General features: G+C 37.5%; 4 long non-coding RNA genes across 5 annotated transcripts in view; 2 read left to right on the forward strand and 2 right to left on the reverse strand.

Annotated features, from left to right (window-relative positions):
* The window catches only part of LOC133741807 (uncharacterized), a 97102-nt gene that overhangs the window by 72881 nt on the left and 1976 nt on the right, over positions 1-22245 (forward strand). The gene's annotated exons all lie outside the window — the stretch shown is intronic.
* On the reverse strand, positions 4079-6167 carry LOC133745267 (uncharacterized). Of its 2 annotated transcripts, XR_009863535.1 has the most exons (5): positions 5832-6164; positions 5188-5347; positions 4584-4695; positions 4407-4472; positions 4079-4301 (listed from the first exon to the last, which is right to left on the reverse strand). It is a non-coding gene; the product is annotated as an uncharacterized LOC133745267 (long non-coding RNA). The 2 variants fall into 2 exon arrangements; XR_009863534.1 differs by having other exon boundaries at positions 4407-4695; positions 5832-6167.
* On the forward strand, positions 14242-15754 carry LOC133741805 (uncharacterized). Its single transcript, XR_009862147.1, has 4 exons — positions 14242-14426; positions 14511-14536; positions 14628-14660; positions 15380-15754. It is a non-coding gene; the product is annotated as an uncharacterized LOC133741805 (long non-coding RNA).
* On the reverse strand, positions 18380-21253 carry LOC133745574 (uncharacterized). Its single transcript, XR_009863675.1, has 3 exons — positions 21218-21253; positions 18979-19835; positions 18380-18545 (listed from the first exon to the last, which is right to left on the reverse strand). It is a non-coding gene; the product is annotated as an uncharacterized LOC133745574 (long non-coding RNA).

Here is a 22245-nt window from a genome sequence, read left to right on the forward strand (position 1 = left end):
GGAATATATGAAGAAGATCATCTCTGAAGATATCAACAATACCTTCCTGGCAGCAGGAGAAAAAACTATTATCACTGCCTATGATCATCCTGACGTAGTCAGCAGTGACCTATTCCTATCTCTCACCAGAAAAGAGATAGACTCAACGATGGCATGCATGCAGTGGATAGAACGACTTGAAAATGACAACCACTACAAGATGTATGTTGATACAGACGTTGAAGATAATGCCACAACAGATAGAATGGCCCAAGCTGACAACAACTCCTTTGTCTTAGGCCATAATTCTGAAACAGACGAGAACATGTGAAGCAGCAGGTGTAGAAAACACCGAAAGTACTTTTGGACTCTTCCCAAAAGCTACTTTTGCTTTTCAAAAAGGAAAGGTGAAAAAACATTTCACCCAGAAAGGAAGGCTTTTTCTTGTCCGACCTCCACCAACAGGAGCACTCAGGAAAGCAGGAAATCACGGAGTTGAACTGTATATTTCATGTTTTTGAATTCCAGTTTGAGGTCCGCTCCCTATATAAGGAGTTTTAGTTTCATTTGTAAGACATCGAAAAATCCCCACACATCAAAAACTTCGACCATCTGTAAAATAGCTTAAGAACTTGAGCAGAAGAATCTTCTCTCAAGAAGTAGCAGTGTGACCTTTCTTTCCTGTCTAAGTGTGAAGTGTGCTTCTATTTACAAGTAAGTACTGTAATCATTCTCATGGATAGCTAAACAGCTTTTTAGTTGTTTACCTGAGAATGAGGCTCTGAATTCTTAGCTTGTAATTATGTTTATATAAATAATTTCAGTGTGTTCACCCACTTCATCAAGTTTTAAATTAGCAAATTAATTTCTGTTATCATACTCATGTTTGGCTCGTATCCTATACTACCTTCTAAGTTCAAGATTTTCTGATTATTAGAAAAATTTGCCTCAGCTTAGGATAGAAACAAGCAGCAGTGATTCCGCCTGTTAAAGTAACCGTTAGGCAGGAAGCCGTTAGGTGAAAAACGTTGGCATGTTGAAGGCTAGTTTTGTTTTTCTCAAAAGTTGAAACAGGTTTTTCTAAGAAAAGGTGAAATTGAACCCAAAAGTCAGCTTAGGATACACTAGGCACTACTTTAGAAAAGACTACCCTTATGGGTCTTTTGCCCTAAAAGTTGTGTAATTGGGCAAAATACAAGGATGATGGATTGATTGGGCAAAATACCAAGGGATTTTGGGCAAACGGGCACAACCCCTAGTTTTTTTGCATGGGAGCTTCTATTCATACCTCCAAAATTGACATTTGGACCTCTTACTTTTTTGAAGTAATGATTGACTTTGTTAACTCATATAAAATGACAAATAAAGACACAACATGAAAAAATGATAATAATAAATATAAATTCTCTTCTTACCTCCCCACCGTCTTTGACAAACTGAGCTATGTATTCATGTTTCATTTTACCCGGCAAAAAAAAAAAAGAAGAAGATGAAGAAAAAGCTATTCTTTTTCTGTCATTTAGATTTCACATATGACAACTTCAAATTTTTATCGTAATTATATTCATTTTTTCGTGATTCAAAAATCAATTTGGAAACCGACCTCAAATCATATGCAGACAATTTAGTAAAAGTGATGTTTAAAATTGTATCTATAGTATGGGAGCCTGGTTGTGGCCATTAGTCTTTATCCAGATCTTTAGTCTTTTCATTACCATGTAATTGTGCATGCTCATGTTCTTAAGTTTTCATCTTCATTTTTTTTCATCATTTTTTGTCGTCATGTTAGAATCCTAATCGTGTGGCATGTTTTGAACCTCATGCAACACCTTTGTTCAGACTTTCAAAAGAAACAGTATAACAATGGGAACTTTCTCGTTGAAATGAATTCTGACTACCCCTTCTTGAGGTTAAACCTCAGTTTTAATATGAGATGCGATCATCTTCCTATTACTCAAAGCAGAGACGTTCAAATAGGTATAAATCCATTGCCATAATCATTAGTGTTTGACTCCAATTTTGCTGCAGCTGGTTAACAGTCTCTTTTCTGCGCGGGCGTGCCAGCACCGTTCGGGTGCGGTCGTCGGGGGTGTCCCTTGACCTGACTTCTTTTCAAGCAATTGTGGACGAGGAGAGCACCAACCTCGTCGTGGGGATTCTTTCTGCCTCGTGGTGAGGATTTTGCTGAATTTTCTTCTTGTTAACAGAATCGATACTCAATGTTGTAGATCGAGCAGAGCGACATCACCGGGAAATGTTGAGATCTTGCTAAAGCGTGACTTTAGCTTGGCTGGGTTGCTAGGGCGTTACCCTTGCTTGGCTGGTTCTGTAACCGTTGTGGTCGCGGCACTACCGTCGGCTCTCGAGGAGACTAGGACCGAAGCACGTTGACAGAGGGTTTGGTGGCACTGAAAGTCGGCTTCTGAGAAGACTAGGACTAGGAGTGAGATCACCGCTAAGAGAAAGAGAAGGAGAGGGAGAGGAGTTGCTCTTATAGAGGTTTGCTCTAGAGAGAACTTAGATCATCTTAGAGATGTTGTTGTTGAATGTGAATGTGTGTATTAGAATGAGAGGAGAAGGTGTTTATATAGGGAAGAAAAAGAAGAGTGAAATGATGAGTGGAAGAAAAATAATGAAAGTAGATCTAAGTTCACTTGTAAAATATGGAAAAGATAGAGAAAAGATGAAATGAAAGCAAAGCATGAAGGTGCAGCAACATGGAAGTGGTGATGATCTATTAAAGAGATTGTAGAAGAAAAATATATCCAAGGAAAAAGAGAAAAGCATCTAGCTTTCTTCATGTGGGTAGGAAACATGAACATGTGAATATTGAGCTGGTTTTAGGTCAGTTTCTGCCCCTTTATTCCTTCAATTATTTCTCCAAAAAGACTTCATTATATTCCTTCGACTTCTTCATATGAAATGTTCCACTATGAGTGTAGATCATCCTGACAAATTTTCAGATTTTTATTCCATGTGGTTGGGCCGAAAACGCTGCTGGACCTCTTACAGGTCCAGTTTTCCAGTTTTGCTTCTGTAGAAAATTGGGCTGATTGTTTGAAGGCCTTCCACTCAAAAAAAACTCTTGCACTCTTCATAAGAAATGATCATTGGGCTGTCTAGAATGGATCTGGAAAGTTTCAGCACATTTCGATTTCATTTGGTTAGTCTGCCACCCCTCCTTCCTTGTCTAGCTCGGTTTTTTCCTAGCCGAAGTAGGAAAATATGCTAAAGTTGACTTGTCATACTTCCATAGTAGGCTTTATTTAGCCTCTAAATATATATTTCGAGCTTGTCGACAATATATAGCTTGAGCCACTGACATTGGCTCAATTTCTCCAAGACACGCCTTGTCAGGCCAAAATGTTCATTTTGGGTCCAAACAATTAGCTAGCAATAGCTCTCCTTAATTGTGTTAGACTCTCAACAAAAGTTCTTTACATTTGGTGGTTGAAGCATGGGAGTGGAACTCACCTGGTGGTCGCTTGAAATTCAATGTTTTTGTTGAAGAACCCTAAGTTTGATGATTATATGGGCTAATGGCATTTAGGGAAAATTAGGGAGGTGTGCTTAGCAAATTAAGTATTTGAAAAAGTATGTTAGAGGTCTAATATACAAGGAGGTCCAAATGCCAATTTTGGAGGTATGAATAGAAGCACCCTTTTTGTATTATACAAAAAATTAAACATCAACTTTAACCTGACTGTTCATAATTGAATGCACTGAACCAAATAACCAATAATTTCTCCTGTGGCAGGTCCACCAAAAGTAAAATTTCGAAAAGCATGGGGAAATGCGAAATGGGAATTAATGGTACTTATGGGTCCCATAGAATCTTGACCTAAAACTCCCCCCTTAATCAAACTCCAAGCTAGAAGCCTAGAACATCTAAAAGCATCTCCAATGGTTATGTCTTTTAGCCTTGGTCAAATTTAAATTTGACATATGACATGGCAAAATTGACATGTTAACATTTTGACTAATTTTAGCTCCAATGGAGATGTCAAATTTGAATATTATTTTAATATAAATAATTCTATTCATGTTGTTTTCCCTTTTTTTTTTTTTTTTTTGAAAACCAAAGAACATACCAAGAATGTTTACAGTAAGAGAGATGCAATTGAGATTATGAGAATTTGAGATGAAGGAATACATAGCAGGAAACCTAAACAGATGAAAACATATCTATTTCACTGGAAACCAAACGAACTGATACAAACTAAAAGAACTAGAAGGCTTTGCAATCTCCCATACAGACTTATGCTGCACGTTTCTATTCTATCAAGAATTCCCACAACAATCTCCCCCATCTTTTATTTATCCTGAAAACACAAGCAGAAGATACATGAAAAACAGAAGCTAGCTAGCAATATTGGATGACACACCATAATCTGGGCAAATCAAACAATGATATTTAGCTAACAAACCTTTGAACAAGGGAGATTCTTGAATTTGCTTTAGCTGAGAGATATGAAAAGACTGAGAGAATTGTTCTGCGTTTTGGACAGAAAACAGAATAAGGATACCATCCATACAATCCAATCAAGGTCGATGAGACTAGAGATCAAAATGAACTTGTTCAGAAACAACTTGTTCTATAGTACCAGAAATACAATCCAATCAACTTGTAGTGATTATTGCTGTTCTTAACGTTATACAGCAAGAGGGAGGCCATGGGAGATTGACATAGCTCCTTAGAAACATGCTTTAACGCATCTGCATTTATTAACGCATGTGCATTTATCAGTCTGCACTAAGAGAGGGTAATGCAAACTACAATACACTAAGAGAGGGTAATGCAAACTACATCATAGAAGACACATATTCCACACAATGGCTGGAATAACCAATATAGTGCAATCATGGTTGTTATAGTAAGCCAAGGTTCTTTAATCGACAAAAGCCAAAACCTTATTTTATTTATTTACATTTTTGGAACATGAAGAACAAGGGTTTTTTAATCGACAAAAGCCAAAACTTTATTTTATTTATTTACCCTAAGAACATTCAACTATCCTAATCCTAACCCTTATTCCAACTCCCCTCCAAGGAGCTTACAAAATGATAGGCTCTCGTTGGCGAGCAACTATGTGCCATTGTAGTTCTTACCAGTTTCTCCTGTTTGCTTTTATTGATCCATCTTTACAGAGTAATTGAACTAGGAATATGAACAAATTACAGTATATGAAACAATTAAGAGTCACTTACCTTGATCCGTTGACAAATGGATCAGAAGATAATTACTCTCTTCTATGCTCGATAATCAATTAACAAGAGAAGATGGCACATTAACTGACATAGCTGCAGCAGGATCCATTGCACAGGCACGAGGAACCGAAAGTGTAGCACAGTTTACTACCACATCAGGCTGGGAATTCAAATCACAACTCTCAGCGCTAGCAATCATCCATATAAAAAAAAAACAAACCCATGCAAGCTAGATCATTGCAATTAGGCACAAACATCAGGTTGGGAATTCAACTGAATACACCTCTCAGCACTTAAAAGTTGCTTACTTGATTGTTTTAGCAAGTTCAGAGATTTTAAGTTTCCCTAAGCACATTACAGAACCATACTAATGCACAGGTCTCAACTCCGAAAAATGGAACCAAAGAATAGCAATTATCTAATACAACAACAAAACAAAACAAAACCCATTAAAGCTAGTACATTGCAGTTAAGGTACAAACCCAACAGCTGAACAGGGCATTATGGCATTCAAAAAATTCAAATCCAGTAAACAAAATTGACCTTCCACAACACCCATTACTCCAAATCATAACACCCACATGTTAAGATCGCTAATCACAATCAATATATACAAGAAATTGCTCAACGGGGTGAGAACTGACCGGACCAAACTGATGAGAAATGGCTTCAAATCCATTGCCAGTCTTCAAATCCACGGAGAAAGGTTCTTCCATTCTCTTGTAGATCAATAATCTGCAGATTCATCAATTCTTCGTCTGATGATGAATTGGCAAGATTCCAAAATTCCTCATCTGCAGCATTTGAAGATGAATCTGAAAAATTTTGATCCATGTTCCTAATATTCAAGAAGAGAAAAGAAACTTGAAGAGAGGAAGCTTGAAGTTCTGGGTAAGAGGAGAGGAAGAAAGACGTGAAAGGGAAAGAGAGTGAGAGAGAGAGAGAGAGAGAAATAATAAAAAAATAAAAGACAGAAGGAGAAGAAGCTGTCAAATTTGACAGAGGAGAGTCTTATGTCAAATCCACGTGTGAAAGGCAGATGGGTTGGAGAATAGTTTGGTTGGTCAAAAGTAATCGTTGGGTGTCCATCTGGCAAAAGACCTATCTGTTGGAGATGGTCTAAATGCTTGAGCCTTGATGATTTGCTGATCTGCTCTGCATTTATCCCATTTCCCCCCAAATCAAAACTTAAGCTATTATAAAAGTTTAAAACAGGCAAACCACAGTTTACCAAAGGGGAAAAAAATAATTTTACTGAAGCTACTATAATAGGGGAGTGTACACTTTGAGGAAATCAATCAGGTCCTCGAGTTGAAACTCAAAGAAACATGGAAACACTATCACGATGAGAAGCACAAAATGAATGAGGTTGCTACGATTTCAGCATAGAGATATAGAGAAAGAGTTGTTGGAAATTAATGTAGCAACGGCAAGAATTCGCCAAAACATTTTCCTAACTATGTAAAACATAATCCTGAATTCCGGAACATGCTAACTGATCTCTTCACTTTCACGACGTTTATGGGATGGTTGTTGGAATCCCTTTAGAAGCTGTTTTTCACGTCTTGATATATAAGCACATCAGTTGGATCAATCAATAATGCAGCTTCAGCTACATCACCAACCTTCAATATATAGACAAAAGTGAAATATGTGTCATAAGCAAATAAAAGGATTGCAGAGAATTCAATCATTCATTGAGGTGAATAACATGAGTGAGCTACATGAGATACATGCTGAAATGAGTTTTTTTTTGGAAGAAGTTTATGTACTTTTGTTATGTGTCCTATGAACTGAGTTCTAGGACATCGAGTGCTAAATAGAAGCAACCACAAAATGAAGTACTACATACTGTCCATTACAACAAAATGAAAAAGGCCATATAGGAGAAGAAATGATTTTTTTTTTTTAAAAAAAAAAGGAGGAGAAGAAATGATTTAGAGAAAGAGGTTTTGGCAAAACCGTCTGGCAAGCCAAAATCCTAAGAATGTCTGAATCCTTCACTCAAATGATTTCCCTGAATTACCACAAGAAATATTTGCAATATTCTAATTTAAGTCGCATTTAAAACAAACTCTAGTAGTGTACCAACCGATCACTTTGCACCCTATATAAATTCATGGACCTGCAAGAAAGGGACTCATCAAAGAGGAAATTTCTTGTTTGCTGGCTTGCCAATTTGTGGCGTTTAATCCAAGCTGTGTATTACTAGTTCAAGGATTCACGTACTTCTGTCATCACAAAGATTTTATATACGTACACACAAGCATTCTGCATGTCTGAATAGAAGTATGATGTGCTAAATGCTAAACAGAAGTTACCACAACAGAAATACTTTACAAAAGAATGAAAAACACATCGAGACTAAGAGTGTTGAACATAACCTAGCTTTGAACTACATAATCAAGTAGACGGACACAAACTTTCGGAGGATTGATAAACCTTTAAATTGGCCTTTACTCTGTCACATACTCACAGTTATTTCTGTTCAGTTTAGCACAAGCCTTGATTTATTTATTTATTTATTTATGTTTTTCTATGAGTATTTCATCCAAAATGAATGCTGAGTCTTCTCGTCATTACTGTAATCTGTGATTACTATAGATTTCCAAATTTTCATGATTGTACCTCTAGTGCTTTCTAGTGTTTCACTGAAGCTGGTTCATCTAGTTTGGGTCTCAAACAAAACGGCTTCATCTTTCAGCTTCAATTTTAGTTGTATACCAATTTTCAATGGCATTATTAGTAGCAACGCATGCATATGGTTTTGCAATCTACTTAATGGACCGGCAGTTGTTGTTCAATCACCTGTGAGTCCCAGAATCCTTGACCATGAACAACTATGCTTCGTTGTTTTTTAATGCTACTTGTAATATGAATCATAAGACTAGGGCTCTGGAGTGCATAATTAAGTGGCCGGGACCAGTATCTCTTTTACGAGTGGAGAACAACGTTTAAGTTTGACAGAATTTTTGTTCCAAATTACTCTGCCAAAGGCAGAGATGTCCAATACAGTTTAAGTTTGGAGCCTAGAAGCTGTCTATGTGTGTGTGTAATTTACAATTTACACGCTATGAAATACATTCTTTTTTCTCTCTTGTTGAATTTATATGTTTAACACATTCTTAGAGCTCCAATTTTATGCCTTTATTCATTCATGTCGAGAAACAACACTCTTCAGTATCCAAATTAAGCAACTTCGAAAAGAATTCTGAGCAGGCATATGAAACAGTACCAGATAAAGATAATCACAAAACCCAAAAAGCTATAGCATAAATATAAATTCAATGTACGTGCAGCCTAAATTAAGTAAAAGACATATCAATGTCACAATCCCATAGTTATGCCATTTCTTCATTAAATTAGTACAACTTTTAACTAGTTACATTTAAATTCAGTCAACAAATTTTCCACAACTTCACTGGTCTTACAAGTTCTCCCGGTTCAGATAATCGAGTGTGGGGGTGGTCAACTATTTTTGGATTCCCCATTAGGGCAATTAACTCGGTCATTATTTTGTCCGTAAATATCGGTCATGAAAGCGACAATGATTACAACCTTAAGTATGGTAATAAACGCACAATGATTACGATTATAAGTGCGCAATGAATTATCGTCGTAAATGTACAATGAATGACTATCATAAGTCCGCAATGATTAACCGTTATTAGTGCAGCAATAATTGTGATCATAAGTGTGTAAATAAATGCAGTCATAAAAGCAGAAATAATGGCGGCTTGTCCCCCAAGTAAGTCATCGCCTATATAAAGGAGGCTCGACGTCCAGGTAATCCATCTCATTTCGATTCTTTCTACTCCATTACTTAGAAACGTACTGACTTAGGCATCGAAGAGTTTTCTGCAGGTACCCCCCTCCTCTAGCCGATGGTCCACTTTGAGTCAATTCTCAAAGGAAACTTCTCGATTGTTCCTGGTCAGCTCCCGCTCCAGTCCGCATTCATTGGTGAGTCAAAATCCTCTACGAAATTTTTCATCACCAATATCGAGCTTCAATCTAGCTCTCTCATTACACAAGTCATCTGCAACGGAGTCCACTGTAGCCTCCAGTGGGGGTGACTCCATGGGAAATTGAGCTGGCGTATGCCAACCCACGGGTAGGCTGGTCATTTGGACCCAAAACATCGAGTTAGCATCTGAATAGACCATTGTGATGGTGAGAAAGCTTGGGCTATGTATGTGTTTCTAGTTTATGACTTTTATTTAAAAATAAATAAATAAACCATAGTCTTATTAAAAGGCGTGACTAGCTTTTTTTTTTTTTTTTTTTTGATAAGAAACATAAAGAAGTTACAAGCTGGTGCCTTGTAGGCAACCAGAGCCTAGGTTATCAAATAAAGTGGCTCTTGTGACCCTTTGTGGGATATAAGTTTCCCAAATATTCTCTCCTTGGATGTTATGGCCGAGATTTGCACATGGTCCGCTGCAAAATTTGCTTCTCTTAGGATGTGAGTGAAATTGATTGAGTGGAAGCCTTTTGAAATTTCTTTGATGTCTTTGATAATCTGTTGTATTCGCCATGGTGTTTGAATCTTGTTGTTGACAACATTAATTATGAGCTTGGAGTCTTTGCAACTTCTTCCTTCCATTCATCAGCTTCTTTCAGTGCCTTTGGGAGACCAGCGCATTCTCTAGCTACCTCCCTCGCTTCATCATAGGAATTGGTAGATTCATGAAAAGACTTCCCTGAATTGTTCAGGAATAAATTCCAAGAATCTTCCTCTGGTAGACTGTTGAGAGGGATCAGTGCTTGGCACCACATAGCATGGCAGACATTCATTATCCTTGGTGAGTAGGACTTCTGAATTGCATCACTGAAGCTCACTCTGACCAGGAATTTCAATGCTTGACAGATCTATTATCCCCAAATGTCGTCCAAGATTATAAGGATCCCATTTTCAATCATGATCGATCCTCTCTTTAATCTTCTGTCTCTTCCAAATTCTGTCTTCTCCACCATTTCAATCCCAGCAGATCTGCCAATGTGCTTTGAATTTTGTGCAACTCAGGGCTTTGGGATACAACAACCATAATCACATAAGCAAAAAGCCCATCCTTTTCAGCTTGTACACCGACATGTTTCACCATGGTTGTCTTGCCAACGCCTCCTCTTCCGTGCACCCCAATCACAGTGATGTTATCATCCTCCAGTATCTTATTGACTTCAACCATGGCTCGTCTTGTTTCTTCAAATTCTGTGACCTCCCATGGGTACTTCAAGTACTTTGTTGCACACAAACTCCACCATGTATTCAACAAGTTCAATTTCAGTCCTACAATGAAGTGGGTCATGAGTTAATTAGTCAAATAATAAATACAAAAGTACAACTCTTGTTGAGATAGTTTATCATGCTTGCTTATAATTCCTTGAATCCCACCCAGAGAGACCGGCTACTTCTTTCAAAGCAACTCTCCACTGCTTCACCTTCTGTTCGTCTTCCCCCAATGATTCATGCTTAGTTAAAGCTTATTCAAAACTCTTGTTTTCATGTCGAACATCAGAGGGATCCACATAATCGGTAAAATTGTATCCTGCACTTCCCTGCATTGCAAAGTCTTTGTAAGTTCATCCAAACACCATAGAAAAAGCATAGTTTTCTGACAGAACAATGACAGCAAACCTTGATTCTTCAATTGCAGTTAGCAGACTGAGAGAAATATCCTCCCCGTTTACAAGCTGTATGTCATCCTTCAATGTTTTAATTACTCTCGTGTTTTCCAATTCATGGTACAAATGGGATAAAAAAACCCCTACGGGTGTCTACACCTCTGAAACTTGAAAACACATCATGCTTCCACTGAGTAGACGTTTCAGCTGCAGTAAGAAACCAACCAAAAATGAAACAAGATGTCACGCCCCGAATTTTGAATAACAAATTCAAATCCGAAACATGAATTAAACAACTTAAACAAATAAACGTTCTGAATTTTTTTTTCTCAGAAACAACCTCGCCACTCACGCTCAAATTCAAAACTCGAAGACCTCGAGTTAATTATTACAACTCACTCGTACAAAGTAAATTGTAAAGCTCTAATGAGCATAACAAACCTCACAACTGAAAATCAGAGTATTACAAAGCAGCTACTCTACACGGTTCGATCACCTTCCTGAATTCTCCAGTCCTGTAGGATTATCCGCTACACCGTTTGAATAGTGTACCGGGATTGCAACAACACAAAACCCGGTAAGCTTTTGACAGCCAGTATGAGTAAAAGAAAGAATGGTTGATTTATTATAACACAGTACTTTTAACTCAAGTAACAACCAACAATTTCAACATCCACAAAGAAAACCACAATCTCGATAATCGATCACCAAAATCATTAACTCCAAATCATTTGAAATCACACACAAAGAAATCAAATGAATCACTCATCTCTACTCTTAACAAGATGTCTTTATCCCCACAATACGGAATAATATTTCTCAACTTTCTACAAGTCTCATCCATCACTGCACTTCCCAATTAAACTAATAAGAACATTAATCATGCATAGAAAATTAATTCAGGAAATAACCAACACGCATAAAATCAGAAGTCATAGTAATCCCTGCATATAATTTAGTTCAGGAGATTACATTAAAATCAAACAATAAAATGAAAACGAGAAATAAACGGGAAATCGAACCATAGAAATGATCAAGGAAATAAATAGAGATAATAAACATTATAACCGAAAAAGAAGAAAAGAGAAAAAGAATAGAAATTTAAACAAAAGAATTAACAAGGAAATTAATTAAAAACATCATCAACTCACACTAATAAATCCATCCAAAACTCAACACCTTTTACCAAAAGGACTCTTACAAGTCACATCGTGACAAAATCATAGGAAATGTTAACCTAACAAATCATTATGAAAATCCGGTCCAACCTGGACACGTTGGCAGACAGACTAGAGCTCTAACTGATTGAAATCACTAACCGGGCCAAAGGCGTAATTACGATATATTGCCTGAGGATGCAACCTGCAAACCCCGGATCTTTAGGCCAACCTGACCCTTAGATCAAAACATTTAAGCGAGTCGCACTGGACCCAAAATGTTAAAACAAATCAAACGGAGAAATCACAACCTGTGACTCTCAAATCCTCAGACCACCGGTCGTCAGATTAAAACATTTAAAATGGTCATACCGGACCTGAAATGTTTCCCAACCCAAAAGGAGAAATCACAACCTGCAACTCCCCAAATCCTCAAACACTTTTCAAAACAATAGAAATACCATTTCCCACGACATATTGTTTCCCGAAAAGTCATACCCAAAAACAATATATGAACTCACTCACAAATATTGTTTGCATCACAACAATTCTACCAATACATATATGTTTCCGACATATGTAAATATTCAATTCAATAATCCACATACCACAATGCCACACCATCCATATATATATTCCACATAAATATATATATACGTAATTATCCGCTCAGGGATAATCACTAATACCAACTATAGTCCACACAATAAAATCGTGAAATTCATTTTTATAGTTTAAATACATTTTACTTACCTATGGACCGTAGTTGATCAAGCCCATACACTACAAGAAAAAGTAGCAAAAGCGAGGAATTTCATTGTGACAACCCAAAATTAGTCGCAAAAGCTTGGCAAATACGAGGAAATTTCAGTTGTCGCACATGATCCTATCGGTGACAACCAATTTGTCGCATAAAGTAGAAAATTTGCAAGAAATTGACAGTTGTCGCCCATATGACATTATGCGACACCCAATTCCTCACAAAATATTAATTAGGAGACAATTTCTACCAATTGTCGGTTAATGTTTCTGTGACAACTTTAACTTTCTCGCAAAAGATTAATTAGGCGACGACTTCTGTGAGTTGTTGCTTAATGTTTATGTGACAACTAGATTTCTGTCACTGAAAACTAATTTAGTGACCACTTATGTGAGTTGTCGGTTAATAATTATGTGACAACCTTACCTTCCTCGCTGAAAATGAATTTGGCGACAACTTTATCGGGTTGTCGCTTAATGTTTATGTGACAATTTGAATTTCCTCGCTGAAAATCAATTTGGCGACAACTTTATCGAGTTGTCGTTTAATGTTTATGTGACAATTTCAATTTCCTCACGAAAAAGACGACTTCTACTAGTTGTCATTTAATGTTTATGTGACAACTTCAATTTCCTTGTAAAAGACCAATTAAGCGACGACTTTTACAGGTTGTCGCTTGATGAATATGTGACAACCTGAACTACCTCATTGAAAACCAATTAGGCGACAACTTCTACGAGTTGTCGGTTAATGTTAATATGACAACTTTAATTTTCTCGCAAAAGGCCAATTAGGCGACGAGCTCAACGGGTTGTCGCTTAATGTTTATGTGACAATTTGAAATTCATCGCTAAAACCCAATTAGGCGACGACTTCTATCAGTGGTCGATTAATGTTATGTGACATGATGTGGAAGATTATGAAGCTAGTACATCTTTGTGCAGACATGATGTGGAACCTGAAACTATTATCGTCAACAACACAAATAAAGAAAAGAATGCAGCAGATGACGGTGATTTTATTGACGATGATTCTACGGATGATGATCTTATGTTGGAGCATACTAGAGCTCTTGGTGAAGAAGAATTACTGGGTGATCATAGTGACACAAATAATGACTAGATTTATGATCCGAGTTATTTGAATTTTTTTTAGGCTTTCCATTATTATTATTTTTTTTTTTAAAGAATGTGGCTTTCCATATTAGTAGACAAGATGAAAAAAGATATTGTTTAGTATTTTTCTTAATAACTTGCTGTTTTTTTTTCTTTAAATAAAATCGTGTCCAGTTTTATATATTGTTACGTAGATATATATAGAAATTAATTATACTTGTTATTCCATAATTATGAAGATATCAATCTAATTATTGTTATGATTTCGATAACTACGGTTTTGGTTATATGTATTTACTTTTTTGTCAAATCATTCTTATCCTTCAAAAGAACTTGATAACATACATTCTAGAGTTGAATTTCTTCCCGTTCTTCTCTCATACAACAGTCGCCGCCCGCTCACAGAAATCTTCATCACGCTATCCTTCCTGTTCTTCTCTCTCAAACAAGCGGAAAAATTAGGCGGGATTTTGAGAGAAAAGAGAGGAGTCCTATTTAGGATTCTTCTCAACCCAAAAGAGATGGACAACAATATAAACTCATCAGAACATCAACTTCTCTGTTCAATCTTCATCTCGAAGGGTCTGTTGCAAACTATCAAGTTTTTTTCTTTCTTTCTGGGTTTTGGTTTGTATTGTTTCTGACTTTCTCTCTCTTTGTTTTCAGTTCTTTCTCCTTAACTGACGTTGCTGGTAACATGTTTCTCTTTCTCTTTCTGTAATCTCGAATTTCTTTTGTTTCTTGATTTTGATTTTTGATTCTTTCTTTTCTGTGGAACTGCAGATTGAAGGTGTTTCAAACACATCCACCAAAACGGTACATTTTCTCTTATTGTCTTATTTGGATCTACCCAAGTCTCTTATTGTTCAAAATTAGTGCCATTTTGACTCACTCGATCTCCACCCACATGCATGTCCTTTTGTTTGTCTGATCTGGATTATCACAAGCAAATCTTCTTTTCTTTGTTTTATGAAATTCACTTATGATACTAAAGCTCAAGTTCTCGATCATTAAATAGAATATGTTTTTTATTGCTTGTTGTTGTACTGTAGTCTCAGTTTTAGTTTTAGTTTTAGTTCTAATGCTTTCTAGGTTTTCTTGGTGCAATTCAATGGTTATGTTATTTTGCTAATATTAAAAAATATCTCATTTCTCTTTCCTGTTCTCACTGATCTCGTCTAAGCAAAACTTTCAAAATTAAGGTATGCTTTAGGCCTTGATTTTATGCAGGTGAGTTACCGAATAGGTTTAATTATGAGTCCATTATACAATTGCTCAAGGTTTGGTCTGTTATGAATTTTTAGTTCCAAATTTTGGTGGTTCTCATTGTTTCTGATCATATTCTTGCATCAATCAGCATACTCAATAAGTTCGTTTTTTTTTTTTTTTTTTTGCTTTCTGATCTTATTCTTGCATCAATCAACATACTAGAAAAGTGTTGCGTACCACTAGGGTAAGTATCCCCTTTTTCAAGTTTCATTTTCATTTTTATGAGTGTTCTTCCCCTTTAATGTCTTTCTTGTTATGTAATGTAGATGACATTTCAAGCTCTACAAGTCAAGGCTTCCTCTACCCCTGCTGAATTGAAAAGAAAGCGTGGAAAAACTATTGGAAAATGTATAATTCAAATGATTGCTAGGAATGGCAACGAGAAGATGGAGATAATATTTGACCGGATGCATTGGGTCCCTATTACTAAATACATGTATAGTAAGTTCACTACCTCTATAGGAATTCAGGTTCGAAGTCAAGCTCCGGTATGTTACTGTGGGTGGAATAAGATTCCAACAGATATTAAGAAGACATTGAGAGAGGGATTAACAGTAAGTTAATTATTTTTTTCAACAAATATTTAGTCTTGCATTTTGTATTTTCGACAACTATGCTGATTTGACATATCTTTATAAAGATATTGGCGACAATTCAGAATTGTCTTAAAAATGTTAAATTTCTCGCTTAATTAAATATGCGACGACTTTGGATTGTCGCAACCAGTTGTCGCCTTATGTGTTTTACTGATTGTCAAAAGCAACGAAGTTACATGGTTGTCGTTTTTTCAGTATGCGACGCAATTATAGGAGACAAACAAGAAGCCTCGCATATAGTTTTCTACAACAAATACATATGTGTCACATATTAATATATGCAACAAAAATAAACCTCGCAGTTATGTTTTGCAACAAAAAAAAGTCTCGCATATAAATTTTTGATCAAACATATAAACCTCGCAGACGGAATATGCAACGTAGACGAGGTCTCGTATATTATAAATTGTAACAAACATAAAGTCTCGCTTATAGCATTCTGTAACGCACTCACTTCCCTCACAAGATGTCATATGCGAGGAACGAATTGCGTCGCTTATTGAAAATGCAACAAACATCCAAGCCCTACATATGGAATATGTGACGAAGCGTCATATATTTAAAATAGTAACAAATATAAAGTCTCGCATATAGTTTTTTGTAACACATTTGTGAGTGTCACAATTTGTGATATGCGAGGAATCAATTGCGTCGCATATTGGAAAAGCGACAACCGTGTAATTTTGTTGCTTTTGACAATCAGTAAAACACATAAGGCGACAACTGGTTGCGACAACCCAAAGTCGTCGCATTTTCAATTCAACGAGAAATTTTGACTTTTTACGACAACTTTGGGTTGTCGCCGATGACATTTTCTCTTGTAGTGATATGATTTAAAACAAATATTTATTTCATAAATATTTTCACACAATTACGACAAAATAAAGTAATTAAATTTATTCGGTTCGTAATATGAACCACGTGAGGTTTACTCACCTCGATATTCCCGCTGCGTCTTCAATTCAACACAATACACACCGAAACCGCTCACCCAAGGGAGACCGTCAATCACCTAGTCAAACATGACCTTAACTTAGCCAACAACTCAAAAACATACTCAAACGACAATCCAACGGTCGGATCGAAATTAAATGATGATCCAACGGTCGGATCCTCACGGATCGCCTTTAGGATCACCCTCCAAAAATCATCACGAAGATCCAACGGTCGGATCTTCCTGAATCGTCCTTACTAACATCTTCACAAATTTATACGAAAATCCGACGGACGGATTCTCACAAATCGCCTCCCTAATCACTGTTTTGCATTTATACGAAGATCCAACGGTCGGATCTTCACCCATGACCACACAAAGTCACTGGGACAGTCATAAGATCATCATATCAAAACTACAAGTCCATCTGACGGTCCTAACTTCACATATCACAAATCTAACGATCGAAATCGATCGAAACTTAAAAATTCATAACTTAATCATACGATATCCAAAAATTGCGTATAATATATCAAAATGATCGTATTGAAATATAGAATCTGAAAATGTACAGAAACCGTATTTTTGATCCCCGGAGGTGGCCGGAAATGGCCGCCGGAGTTAGTGGCAGAGCCGCAGCCGACCACCGCCAATGGTGTCGGGGCCGGGCTGCTCTTCTTCCTCTCATCATGCTTAACAATTTTCATAACTACCATGTAAGCTGAAAATGACCGGAAGTGGTTGAAATTACCTAAAAAAGTCGAGGTGGCCGGAAAATTTCCAGAATCCGGCGAAATTTGCAGAATCCGGCAAGGCTTGATTTCGACGTCAAAACTTCAATTTCATGCTTCGATTCCTTCTAGATAGTTGTTAAGAAACTTAAGACGAACTCATTGGTTTAAGAATCACAGAAAAATATGGTCTGTAGCTCGAGATATACCGATCGAAAGCTTCGGTGGTCGGAAAATTTGCAGAATCCGGCGAGGGCTCCGATCGACGTAAAAACTCCCACCATTCGCTTAGATCCCTTCTGTAGACTTCTTCAGAAACTCAAGGCGAGTTCACCAAGCCAAGAATCAAAAGAAAAGGTCGTCAGTAACTCGAGATATCCGGATTTGAAGGTGGGTTGTTTTTCGATCTAAACCTGTCGAGCTCCGTTGAACGTGAAATCGTTCTACCCAGGTCTGGTCCTTCTAGGTGCTTGTTCAGAAAGTTGAGGCGAGCTCGTGGATGAAGTTTGGTGAGGATCGGTGACCGGTAGCTTGAGATATCAAGCTTGGAACCAAAACGAGCTCAAACCGGGCGGAGCTTCCCGCCGCCACTGGTGGCCGTGTCGCGGTTCAAGGCTGCCTCTGGCAGCTGCGCAAGGTCGAGATGAAGCCAATGGAGATGGTCCGAAGCTGTTTGGTGGCCAGTGGAGGGAGAGAGAGACCGGAGAAGCCGTGCTCTGTTTTCGAATGGGTTTCGGACGAGAAAGAGAGTGAGAGTTTGAGTGAGAGAGAGAGAGGGTGTGAGTGAGGGAGAGTGTCGGCCAATGAAGATCAACTCAATCAGTTAACCCAAGCATAATCATTAAAGTTAAAGCAGCGAAATCATGAAAGTAAGCAATACTGTTTTGCTTTGATTAAAAGAAATCAACCGGGTATTACACAAGAACAGGTCAAGAAACCAACAAAAGACGCAAAGCAGAAATCACAATGAAAAACACACGAACCAATGGAAGGGAGAGAGTTTGAAAACCAAGTAACTTACAGTCCAACAGGCAGCTTGTCATGTTGCTTCAACTGCTTCAAAATCTTCGATGGAATTTGACATTGTACGCTCAATTTCAGTAGTGTCTTTTCTTGTTGCTTCAAAATCTCCCTCAGACAACTTAAACTCAATATCAGTGGTCGTACTTTACTGCAGACATGCATGGGAAACATCTAAATACAAAGCTTGGAGGTTCTCGAGGAGGCTGAATGATAGAAGTGATGTCATTTAAAAAGTTTCTGTGATCTCATGTAAATCAGCATTCTGTTTTGGTAATAAAATCTGGAGTATTGGACATACCAGCTTTTCAGGTAGCTTGTGGATTTAATTTCATTAGTGAGATTGCAAAGTACTTCTATGTGCATTAATGTTTGAAGTGCAACACTCAACAAACCATTTATAATTGTACACTGAGCTTGTATTATATTGGTTTTTCATTTAAAGGGACTTAACATACTGGGAGGGTGAAAATCAAGGACAGCATCAGGTCTTTGAATCAAAAAGAAAAATACCAGATGACTACTATTACAGCATAGAGATCTATATATAAAAAAGAACAGTTGAGAACTATATATAGACATACCCAGTGGCAAGAATTTGCTCAAACATAATCCTGACCATGTCAACTGATCTCTAACTGTCACAAGGTATGAGATATGGCTGCTGGAATCTCTTTGGGCAGTTGCTTTTAACATCATGATATATTAGCACATCTGCTAGATCAATCAACTTTTTGCGGCCTCAATTGCTAAATCAACAACCTTGAATATAGTTACACATCAGTGAAACATGTCTCAATACCCACATAATCCAAACGAAAAGATGACAGTTGTTTTTGACCCCATGATCCAGCAAATGATTGAAATTAGACATACTGACACATCGGCTAGATGAATCAACTCTGCGGCCTCAGCTAGACGACCAACCTTGAATATATTGACACACCAGTGAAACAAGTGTCCATACCCATGTATCCAAAACAAATGACAGTAGACAGTTCACTGAGGTTGATAACCATTATGAGTGAAATACATGCTCAAATGATATCGCTTACTTAATTTGAGCAGCTAGCATTAACAAGCCTAGCTGCAGTTGCAATTTTATCAGAGCTAGTCGAGTGCTAGGACAACATGCACATGCTATACATAAGCTAATTTTCAAATTAGCTGAGTAGTAGGACACAATGTGCTAGACAGAAGCTACCACAAAATGAACTACACTAGAAAATAATGAAAAACATAATAAGCTGGGCAATATTAAATTCAGAAAAGAAGTTTCGTGAAAACCTTCTGCCTGCTCAAGTATGCTCAGAAATCATCCTAAGCATGTCGACTGAATGCTTCACCCGGAAGAGTTGCTTGAATCACTACAAGAAACCTTTGCAACAATCCAATTAAAGTCACAATCAACTGAGTTTGCACCCACTGCAAGTTCGTCGAACTGCACCCACATCCATACAAAATGAAAGAAGAAATCAATAGAAAGAAGAACTGAATCCAAGTTTTGATGGAAGTCTGTAAATTTGGTATAATAGGAATACACAAAAGCAAAGGAACATTGTGGAGCTATGGAGTAAACAAGTGACAGTAGTGAGAGGAAGTTGCAGGAATTTCAAATATTGAATTTAAGCCCAGATTAATCATGCGAGAAAGACTAAATAGGGATCAAGTATCAACTGGAGACTGCACATCATGTCAGATCGATATAAGTTATCAATTGAATCAACCAAATCTAGGATATGTACTTTTGCGGAACCTTGCCTAACATCAAATTAACGACAGTGATTACTAAAGGAGATGACCATGAATCCATGATCACCCCTGAGCATTTCCAGATAACCAATACGTGATCAAACAATAACACTAATAGTAGACTTGAAATTCAATGCATAAACGAAGATATCAACAAACCATTAATAGTAGAAGCTAATTCATAAACAAGTGAAATGATTACAAACATTGAACCCACAAATATTATTATTCCCACACGACAATAGCATTACAACTAAAAGCATATCGAGCAAAATAATGTACGCATATTACATCAGGGGATGTAATTAAGTGCACTAAAAAAAAATTTGTCTTTACAGTTTGTTAACATGGAAATAAACTATTGGAGTCTAACTAAACGATAACTATATATCTCCAAAGGGAAGCTGTTGAACAAAAGAATTTGAATCATCACCCCGTGGCTTGGTCTTGCTTCTGCTTTCTCCAGAAAGATTTGATTACTGAAATCAAAGGACTTTGCACAATTGAACCAACTATCAGTCTCACCTTCAAACCAGCTGGGGTGGGGTGATCTTATTTTCCTTGAAATTGTTGGTAAGCATCAGAGCAGTAGCATAACACTCTCGTCCTGAGGAATTTCGAAGCTTCAAGTCAGTAGCAGTATGAGTAGTTGATGACATCAATTTGTTTCTGAAGGCAAAACCTTTTCACCAACGACGAGTCTCACTATTGGATTCAGCTTTTGTTGGCTGCTTTTCTTTGCCCTGTAATCGTTAAGTAATTTGACAAGAATGGCCATTGGTGAAGGAGGTAAGAGCCTTGTGAGCACGGTCAAGAATGTCTTGGGAGGTATTGATTTTTTTTTTTTCTAATGATTTTTTCTCTATATGGTAAAAATGCTAGTTGTATCAAAAGCTAAAATTTCAACCAAGAGGTAGTTGTGAAACAAGTAAATCTTAGCAGTAAACCTATTACCAATTATTTCCAAAATGAGCTTTACAGAACATATCAAACGAACATTACGAAATGATGTGCACGAAACATAGTTTGTGATTAGATAGCAACAGAACAAAACCATACATGGTCACTAACCTCTTGACGAATTATTCTGGCCGGAAAAGTTAAAGCTGTAATAACCTAGTTTTTTTTTAATCAAACATTTTGGTGGCAAACACGGTTCCGTGATTTAAGGTTAGTGGACAATTGCATAATTTGAAGGCCGGTGCTTTAACATGATTATGCATGAGTGGAAGAACGAATCAATTAAGCTAAGAAAACGAATTCTCTCTCTCACGGCCGAACCAAACCCAAAACAGAGCAAGTTTCACTAGCCAATCTCTTCCACCTCAGGCCACCTCACGACGTCGGACCACCTCCCTTAGCTTCACCTTGACCTTGCGCAGCTGCCAGTGGCAGCCTTGCACCGTAAGACGGCCAGCAGCGGCAGCGGAGGAGTCGGTTCCTGTTTGAACTCGTTTTGGTTCAATCTCAATATCTTGAGCTACAGGCTACCATTTCTCTTGATTCTTGTCTCATTGGATTCGCCTCAACCTTCTTATCAAAACCCAAGAAGGGCCGGACTCGAGTTGATCTTTTTCACGTTCGTCGGAGCTCAACCTTTCAAGATTGAAAATTTAACTATTGATTCGGATATTTCGAGTTACAGTCCACTATTCTTTATGATTCTTGGCTTGATGAACTCGGCTTGAAGTTCAGAACAATTCTCCAGAAGGTATCGAAGCGATTTGATGAAGTTTTTATGTGGATTGGAGCTCCTGCCGGATTCTGGAATTTTTCCGACCACCGAAGCTTTCGATCGATATATCTCGAGCTCCAGACCATATTTTTCTGTGATTCTTGAACTAGTGCGTTCACCTTGAGTTTCTTAACAACTCTCCAGAAGGGATCGAAGCCTGAAATTGAATTTTTGACGTCGAAATCGAGCCTTGCCGGATTCTGCAAATTTTCGCCGGATTCTGGAAAGTTTCCGGCCACCTCGACTGTTTTAGGTAATTTCAACCACTTCCGGTCATTTTCAGCTTACATGGCAGTTATGAAAGTTGTTAAGCATGATGAGAGGAAGAAGAGCAGCCCGGCACCGACACCATTGTCGGTGGTCG

Source organism: Rosa rugosa, chromosome 4 (assembly GCF_958449725.1).
Source record: "Rosa rugosa chromosome 4, drRosRugo1.1, whole genome shotgun sequence".
In the NCBI taxonomy this organism is placed as follows: Eukaryota; Viridiplantae; Streptophyta; class Magnoliopsida; order Rosales; family Rosaceae; genus Rosa; species Rosa rugosa.